The sequence below is a fragment of the Oxyura jamaicensis genome, chromosome 2 (assembly GCF_011077185.1).
Source record: "Oxyura jamaicensis isolate SHBP4307 breed ruddy duck chromosome 2, BPBGC_Ojam_1.0, whole genome shotgun sequence".
NCBI classification, from domain to species: Eukaryota; Metazoa; Chordata; class Aves; order Anseriformes; family Anatidae; genus Oxyura; species Oxyura jamaicensis.
In genome coordinates, this window is record NC_048894.1 from 156,778,853 (window position 1) to 156,788,280 (window position 9,428).

Consider the following 9,428-nt stretch of genomic DNA (forward strand, 5'->3'; position numbering starts at 1 on the left):
AAAGGGAAAGGGAAAGGGAAAGGGAAAGGGAAAGGGAAAGGGAAAGGAAAGGGAAATGGAAAAGGAAAGGGAAAGGGGAAAAGGAGAAAGGGAAAAGGAGAAAGGGAAAAGGAGAAAGAAGAAAGAAAGGAAACAAAACAAAACAAAACAAAACAAACAAACAAACAAAAAACACTTCCACAAACCCAAAGCTGTATGTTCAGCACAGGTCTGTGTATTTTTATCTTCAGAAGGTGCTTACAGGAGCAGTTTCTTCAGCACAGTGACTAAGGATTGCACAAATACAGTTTGGAACAGCCTGCAGGAATGGAAAACTCTTTCTAGAATATTTTTCCTCATTTGCAAGCTGAAGGCAGAAAGAAAAAGGACTGCAGAGCCAGCTGATTTGTTAGATGACTGTCATGGAGTCTATCACAACTGTTTACTTGTGTACAAAGCTTTGCTGCAGAAGGGATACTAATGTCTGCAGTGTGGAGCTGCTCTAGGTCTATTTATTCTTTAAAGACTCAGTCTATTTTGAAACACTGGTGCTTCTGATTCTGTTGGAGGAGGCCTTGAGAGCGCTGTTTTGTTCTTCTCTGAAGAGCTGTGAGCTATTTAGCATTACCAGTACTCATGACCAGCTTTACAAAATTCCTAGAAGGCCAGATGGGGACATCATTCTGACAGGTAACAACAACTGCAAGAGAAGGCTCATTTTGCTGAGCCTGGCAGGACTTCTCCTGCAAGCCCTGGAAGTCTGAAGAAAGGTTCCTGGGACAGGATTTATTTCACCTGACTTCTCAGAGGTCTCCCACAAATCTCCCACTCAACAATCACTAAGTAGAGATAATAGAAATAGGAAACACCGGTGGTGAGTTCCCAAAATGAATTTCCCTTCAAAACGAAACCAAACCAGACCAAACCAAATCAAACCAAACCAAACTGAACAGAACCAAACCAAACCAAACCAAATCAGACCAAATCTCCGTATCTTAACTCCGGAGGACTCAATATGACACCTCAGATGGTGTCAACATATGTCCACAAACTGAGTTTCCCCTTTCCAGCAGAGATTCATGCATGCATCAAGAACAAATTTCGAGGGGGATACAACTCAGTTCCCTGCAGCCATTCCAGGAATGACATTTTCAAGTGACAGTGAAAAAGGGTATTTCCACCACTGAGGTCAGCCGAAGCATTGACTTCCCCTAGAAATTACACATGCACATACTGTTTGCTACACTGTGTTGTACGAGGTCACACAGGGTGGGTGATGGTGTCACCACGTGAACAATTAGTTTTGCTCTCCACCAACAGCTGGAAAGCTGCGCAAGCTGTACTGGAATATAGCGTGTGTCTCAGCTCTGCTGCTGATGCACAGCTTTAATGAAGCCATAAAACTTTTACCCAAAGAAGCCAGGTTCTGGAATCACTCTGTGGGGTTTTCCAGAAGGAGTGCTATCCCCCTTGTAAAGATGGTCTGGCTCCCATCTAAAGCTTGTCTACAAATCGAATAAGAACTGACAGCCCATTGTCAGTTTGGAGTCTGCACAAATCCCAGCCCAGTGTTCATTCTGCTCTCGACTGTTCCTGAACTTCTGTGCTCTGTGCATAGGGATTTGGAGCTATCTGGAATGAAGGAGCCAGAGCAACAGAAACTTCTCAGGGCCAGTGGTGCCACCTAATGGGAAAATTCCCAAGGAATCAATTTTTCGGAAGTTAAGTCCTTAATTGGAGTGTTGCTAGGTGACGTAGAGATGGAGATCAGCGGCTGTGATGCAAGTCTCTCTTTTCTGCTGCTTTACGACCATCCATCCGTCAGTCTATTCCCTATTCCCCAGAATCTGAGCCTCACACGTGAGACAGCCCTGAAAAATTAATCCCGTTTCCTGCTCAAATCCACTCTCAGCAATTCCTGAAGCTTCTGAAGTATTTTTGACCTCCTTGGTGCTCAGGGTCTGTCTGGAGAGGAAAGTATCCCGGATTTTTATGGTCCTACAAATGAATAAATAAATAAATCATAAAATAAATAAGAGAATGGGGGGCTGATCAGTTAGGAATCAGGACCCTGTGGGATGCTGTAGGTTTTCTCCTTAGCTACCCCCTTTGCAAACGAGAGGTGAGATGAGCTCTCTGCATCGCAACCTCCGTGCTGTGTTACAGCTCTGGCTCTGCAAAACAAATGATAAAGCCTCAAAAGCAGTGCCTGACAAAAGTTACCACATGGCAACCCCCCTGCAGCCACTTTGCATCATAAATAATCACCAGAGTGGGCAGGAATGAGCCGTGAAGCCTGTCCCCGGGCTCAGGGGATTATTTCACTCCAACTGCGTTGCTTTCCCAGTACCTACACCTATTTCCTCCCGACAATCCCGCTTGGCACAGCATCCCTGCTGCCATCAGTTTGCAGGAGTGTGTCACAGCAGTTAGAGCAGGGTCTTGGTCTTTCTCAGATCTCATCTCTGCTCTGCCGCCAGTGAATCATGTACTTTAAGCTGCCTCAGCCAGCTGCTCTTTTATTTCACTTTCTTTGAGGTTGAAAGGTTATTTCCAAAGTATCTTACTTATTTCTTCCTGTGATGACGATGTTTGAAAGGTGCTGGCAGTTTTTATATGCATCCAACAAACAGGAACAAAGCAAAGGAAATTATGTATAAAAACATTAACTGCTGTTCTTGGGGTGAGGGTGTCAGTTAAGTTATGGGGTGGGTCTGTGCTCACTTTCAGTGCCTCAGTGAGCTTGAACACCGTCATCACAGGTAAGATGGCAGCTCATGAAATCTCTGTAATTTCATAGCTGAGGAAGGAATTAACCTTTAGGGCAAAGGGGAGAAACTGGCAGTTAAGCAGGCTCGAATCATTAATTCTAGCTGGGAGCTAGGCTGGTAGTGATGACTCTGCAGCTCTGGCTGGTGTTGCTCGAGGCCTCAAATGCTGCCTGTAAGACCTGGCTTGGCACCAGTAATTGTCCTCAGAGCTCGGGCAATTCTCAGCATCTTTCCTTTATATACCCCTTGGGTTGATCCCAAGGGGTGAAACAACCAAAAGGGGGTTCATCTGTAGGAGTGTTGTGGTTGGAAAGTCTATGGTCCAAGGCATCGTGATGCTTGGAGCACCCTGTGAACTGGTCCACAAAGAGCTGGACGTCAGTGGGCAGTGAGGGAATGGCCACAGGTTATGCAAGAGCCATGGAAAGCTGGGTCCAGGTCCCACTTCAGTTTGCTGGACTTATTTTCCTTCACTGTGTAGTGACTCCAGAGGTATTCAAATCCTTAAAACCAACCCTACCTGAGGCACTGAGGGATGCACTGAGGGATGGGAGTGAGTGCAGGATGGGTATCTGGAGGGTACCAGGCTTTAGCTGTCACACAGGTAGCCTGGAGCCAGGGCTCAGCTTGCTGAGTACTCTCCTCTGGCTCTTTCCTCCAGCCTGGGAGCTACATGGTGCTGGGGAGGGAGAAATGAGATTCCTCTGTCTGCACCCTTGCCTCTAAGCAGATCCTACTGCATCCACTGGCTTGGGTGAAGAGGACTGGATATATGGTGGTCCTCTGCAAGCCAGGGAAAGCACACACTGGGGAGCTGGTATTTTTATCAGACTCTGGGGTCATTAACTGGAGTCTGAAATGAAAAATATGCATGCTTGTATCTGAAAAATTTGGCTGTTAAACCCCATCTGTCTGAAACTTCCCACCACATGCCGCCATAACATCTGAAGTTGAGTTCCTCCAAGCATCTCTTCTAGAGGAAAGGAAGAGGCTGTATCAGAAGAGACCTTTTGGAAGCCTTTATCATAGAATCAAAGAATATCCTCAGTTGGAAGGGGTCCACGAGGATCATTGAGCCCAACTCAGTGCTCAATCCCATTTACTTTAGTGCTCAAACCTTGTTGCCCTGCTGCCTGGCCGCCGTTTCAGGTGGTGTGCTACCAGCTGGTGTCACCTGCTTCTGCTGCAATCACATTAGTCACTCGCAGCAGGGTAATTGCAGAGTCTCATTTCTCCATCTCAGTTTACCATCTCAGAGCTGCATTGCTTAAATCCCCTTCCCTCCCTGCACACAGAGAGGAGGGTACCTTCGGGCCCTTTCAAAGTTGAAGCTTTTGTGTAACAGCGCTCGCACCCTTTCTGGATGCAGGCTTTTGCTAGGGTATCTCTTTCCCTAATAATGGAAAATTGTGATGTTCCAAATGATTAAACTAAACCAATATGTTTTCAGAAGCCTGTTTGGTATTTGCTGTATTTTTCCCTAGAGGTGCTGAGCAGCAGCTCAGTAGAGCTAGCATGAAAGAAAGATAAATCTATCATTTTCCCTGTGCCTCAGTTCCCCCAACAGTAAAGTAAGTCTTTCTCTGCTACAGCTTGCTACTTAAAGCTCTCAAGCATACACAGCTGGGATGTGCTCAGATCCCAGTGCCAGAACTGTCAGCTCTCATCCTGAGCAATATGTGAACCCTTAGGTGTTCCCCATCCTCTAAAACACATCAGATAGGTGACCCAAGTGCCAATAGGCATTAAAATCCCAAAACATCAGCGTATCTTCCCAAGTACCCATCCCTAATACTTCTTCCCTTCTGGGAGAAGAACTCATTGACAGCAGCCCTGCAGAGAAGGACTTGGGGGTTCTGGTGGACCAAAGGCTCAACATGAGCCAGCAGGGCACATTTTCAGGCCAGAAGTCCAAATGTGTCTTGGGCTGCACCAACAGAGGTGTGACCAGCAGGGGAGGGAGGTGATTGTCCCCCTCTGCTCTGCCCTTGTGAGACCCCACCTGGAGCACTGCCTCCAGGTTTGAGGCCCCAGCACAAGAAAAATGTGGATCTGTTAGAGTGAGTCCAGTGGAAGGCTCCAAAGATGATCAGAGGCTGCAGCACTTCTCCTATGAAGAAAGGCTCAGAGAGCTGGGGATGTTCAGCCTAGAGAAGAGAAGGGCTCCGGGGAGACTTCCTTGAGACCTTTCAGTACTTAAAGGGGTCTTCTAAAAAAGATGGAGAAGGACTCTTTACTCAGGTAGATAATGACAGGACAAGGGTGAATGGTCTTCAACTAAAAGAGGATAGATTTAGACTAGACATTAGGAGGAAATTCTTCCCTGTAAGGGTAGTGAGGCACTGGAACAGGTTGCCCAGAGAGGCTGTGGATGCCCCATCCCTGGAGGTGTTCAAGGCCAAGCTGGATGGGACCTTGGCCAACGTGATCTGGTGGGTGGCATCCCTGCCCATGGCAGGGGGCTGGAGTTAGAAGATCCTTAATGTTCCTTCCAACCCAAGCCATTCTATTATTCTCTAACTCCCCTTACCTTTAGCCTATTAAATGCAGTCTGCCCTGACTTCCTCCCCAAAGGAAAAAACTTTGGACAATGCAAGAATAAAAATCAAAAGACTGCTGACCAGAAGTTTTAAGCAGCTGAGCTGGGATGGTCAGTAAGAGCCAGCGCATCTAATGGCTGGGCAGATCCCACTCAGATTCACAGAAGAAATGTCATGGGATGTGACCAACCGCAGTACCATGCAAAAGAGAAGAGACATCAGGATAACATAGGGCAGAAGCAGCCTCTCCACAAATGACAGAGCTCTGCAGGTTTCTCTGGCAGAGCACTAGCTGGAAAGATGGAATAGAAAACAGAGTGGAAAACTTTTCAATTCTCTTGTCCTATTATGTCATATATTGTACCGTGATGTGCAATTGTTTAACTAGACTTAAATCACTCTAAACTACATAAATTACCTCCAACAATCCCCCTTCTTTCCAAATGCTGACACTTTTTTTGTTCCAAAACACAGTAATCTTCCTATCTTCCATGTAATTGTATAACATATATGGCTCATCACTCCCTCTTAAATAAATAAAAGAGTTATATTCCGCAGTACACACCTAGTCACACATAATTTTCTCTCTCTCTAATTGTTTTTAAATAGAAAGGCAGTTGAAGATGATTGGAGGGTATATCTGTGCTTAAATGTAAAGTATTTGGAAAAAAAAAAAAAAAAAAAAAAAAAAACAACGAAAAAAGAAAAAATCCTGGTTCTAAATGTTATTGTTTAACAACTTAACTTTTAATCATTGTCTTCAAAACTGGAAAGAACACGGTGTATATTATTTTGGTTATACTGCTTCTCAGTAAATTAACTCCAACTTCACGAGCAGTCCTTGTGCTGTTGCTGTTTCCGAGGACACGTGGATAGAGCCCTCACTCAAAACCCTAACAATAACTACTTGCTGCATGTGAACTGGAGATGGATCTAGTAATGTAGGTGATGGACATAGCCAAGATATGATATCCCCCAGCTGTACCTGGCTGCCCTTAGCCCAGAAAAAAGGCAGAACCACCACAAAGTTTAACTGTTTATACGTGGGTCCTGCAAAACTCCAGAGTGAACATGCAAGGATGGGAGAAAGAGCTGGAGCCTCTTCAGTTTTCTCCATCAGGGCCATCAGTTCACTCATCTGCTTCATCCTATGCAAGACTGTCTTCCCATTCGTGTCTGACTGGTTTTGAGCAATGAGATTCAGAAATTTACCCAGTCCTAAGTCTAGGTGCATGATCCAACTTGAATTCCATCTCCTTGCAAAACAGGGCATCTCTATGATAATTTAAAAAAAAAAAAAAAAAAAAAAAAAAAAAAAAAAAGCAAGTTGGAAAGAGACTATGTCTTGTAGGACTGAAATGTGTGATTTGGAGGGGAGGATTTGCTTCCTTGTGGGTATCACAACTCTGACCCAACCCTGGAGACTAAACGCTACCATCTCTTATCCATTGGGGAACTTCTCTACGTACCCAGCACTTTCAGAGACAAGGTTAATGCTGCATCTTTTCATGGTTCCTTCTCCAAAATTCCACTGACATACATAGTTAACCCACAGTTTCAGGCACCACATATTCGTGTTGCAGTGCTCAGCTTAGGGACCTTCCCATGGGGGCAAATCCTCACCCTTTGGTGCCTTGCTCAGCCCCCTGATGAAATGTTCTGCAGAGAGCTGGGTGTTTCAGAATAAGCCCCGTGGCCACAAATTGCTTTAGCCAGTGTGGCTGGGATCATTTCATAACATATAGAATCATAGAATCATTAGGATTGGAAAATACTTTCAAGATCATTTCATCCAACCAATGTAACCCACTAAACCATGTCCCTAACAGGGAAAACATCAGCTGCAAATTTGTTTGGAAGTCTGGTGGCTAACAGTAAGCAGTTGGGAGTTCTCTGCTTCAGATCCAAGCCTGGAAACCTCTCCTGGAGGGAGGTGGCAAGGCCAGCCAGCTCTCACAAAACCTTGTTTTTTTCAGATATATACAAAAAAAAAAAAAAAGGCTATTGAACTTGCCAGTAAGAGAGAATATGGAAGTGCAAGACTCAAGTCTGCCAGAGAATACAAAACTTCCAGGACCAAGACTCATGTTCTGCTCACCAGGCTCTGGATATCCTGGTGCACACCAGTTTGCCCAGCTGAAGCTGGTTCCCTGCTATTAAACACCCGTTTATTTTTTCAGGCTTTGAATCCCAGCTCTCAGCTTTATCCCAGACAGAGATGACCAAACCATTGGATTAGGGCCAAGGCAACCTCAGGAGCTTTCCAAGCTCAGCTCTCACAGTTGGACTCTTGCCTCATGGACATCTGTGGTCTAATACAAGGGCTTCATGACAACTCATACCCTCATCACCATTTACTCCAATGCTTTAACAGGAAGGATCCCAGACCAGTGCAGGATATCCTCTATGCTTGTCTAGGAGATTCCCTCAAGTGGTTTCTGACAAGTGAGGAGAGGCCCAGGCTGGAGGACATTCCTGGAGAACATGGACTGGATCAAGCCCTGAAACAACATAAACCTGGCAAGCAAAGATCCTTAGAGAATCCATCTCTCCATCATCATTTTTGCATGTGAAACTTGGGAATAACTGACCTTCTCTTTTACTAGGGTGTTAGAAGGGCATTGCTTTAAAGCTAGGGAGATCCACAGGCAGTAAACAAGATAATGGCACTAATAACCCAGCCCCAAGCCATGCAATTGATTCACCATGGCTAAAGCAGCCAGCATGAAAGGGACTTGAGTGACAAGTGAGTTTGATGGGAAGGTTGACAGGTTTAATGTGTTTTAGCTAAGCAGGGATGCTCTGACATGGTCTGTGGTGCCCAGGATTTAATGTCAATGTAAGATCTGCAAGCAAAGGAGCCTGAATTCCTCTTTTTCCCGGATTCCACCAGTTGATATGTTACTACCTGCTATTGCCAATAAACCCTCTGGACAAGCTATAGGCTGGGATGTAAAATAAGTGTATCCCATGCATAGTCCATCCCTGCCTGAAATGCTTTTTTTTTTCCTTCTTCTCCTGTCTTCATTTTCCATTTTCCCCTGCGAACACCAAACTTTCACTCTTCATCAGGAAAGGAAAATAAATAAATAAATTAAATAAAACAAATTGTTTCCAGCCACAAAATGACTGCACTCTTTTTTTTTTTTTTTTTTTCAAAACCGCCATCCCCCAGGTGGGAAAAGACGGTGAGAAAAACCTGTAAACAGAAAATAGCAAAGCGACTCCCACTCACTGAAACTGCTGCTGCCTCTCCCTCCGAAAGCAGCGCGCGGATGAGTCACAGCAGAAAGCATCTCTCTCCCCACGGGGCCGGGGGCTCTGCCTTGCCCACCTGCCGTCCCCCGCTGAGGAGGTGGGTAGTGCAAGCCCCCAGGCACCTACTGTGAGTCAGGAGACCCCGAGGAGTGAGGCAAAGCCACCTGCCAGCTTCTGCTCCTCTGACATTCAAAGGATGTTTTATCCCAGCCCTGCTGTTTCAGATGGGTGAAACCACGGGGAGAAAATCCCATTAGTCTCCCCGGGGCTCTGTGATCTTGACTCCTTTTGGGGATGCTAAGTCTCGGCCACCTGAGGTTTGCAGGACGGTGGGTCAGACCTGCTGCTGTATCTTTGCTTTTCCCTATGCTGAAACAATTTCCAGAGTTGGAGTCGATGATTCTCATGGTTCCCTTCCAACTCAGGATGTTCTATGATTCCAGGACTGGTGCTCAACCGAAGCACAGCACAAGGGGAGTTTTTAGGGTTTCAGACGTAGACAAATATTCTTGAAAGCTATTGAGGTAAATAGGTATAATTAAATGTGTGAATAATCTTTGCCCTTCAAAATTGTTCCCTGCCTTAACTTATGCTTACTTTGATAGATATGTTTCTGAGGGAGAGATATCCCTATGGAAATGGCCTCAACCTGGTGGCAAAGGGTGGTTTTGTAACTCATGAGGAAAGAAAAAAAAAAAAAGAAAAAAGAAAAAGAAAAGTAAAAAAAAGAAAAAGAAAAAGAAAAAAAAAAAGAAAAGAAAAAGAAAAAGAAAAAGAAAAAGAAAAAAAAGGAAAAAGAAAAAGAAAAAGAAAAAGAAAAAGAAAGAAAAAGAAAAAAGAAAAAGAAAAAGAAAAAGAAAAAGAAAAAGAAAAAGAAAAA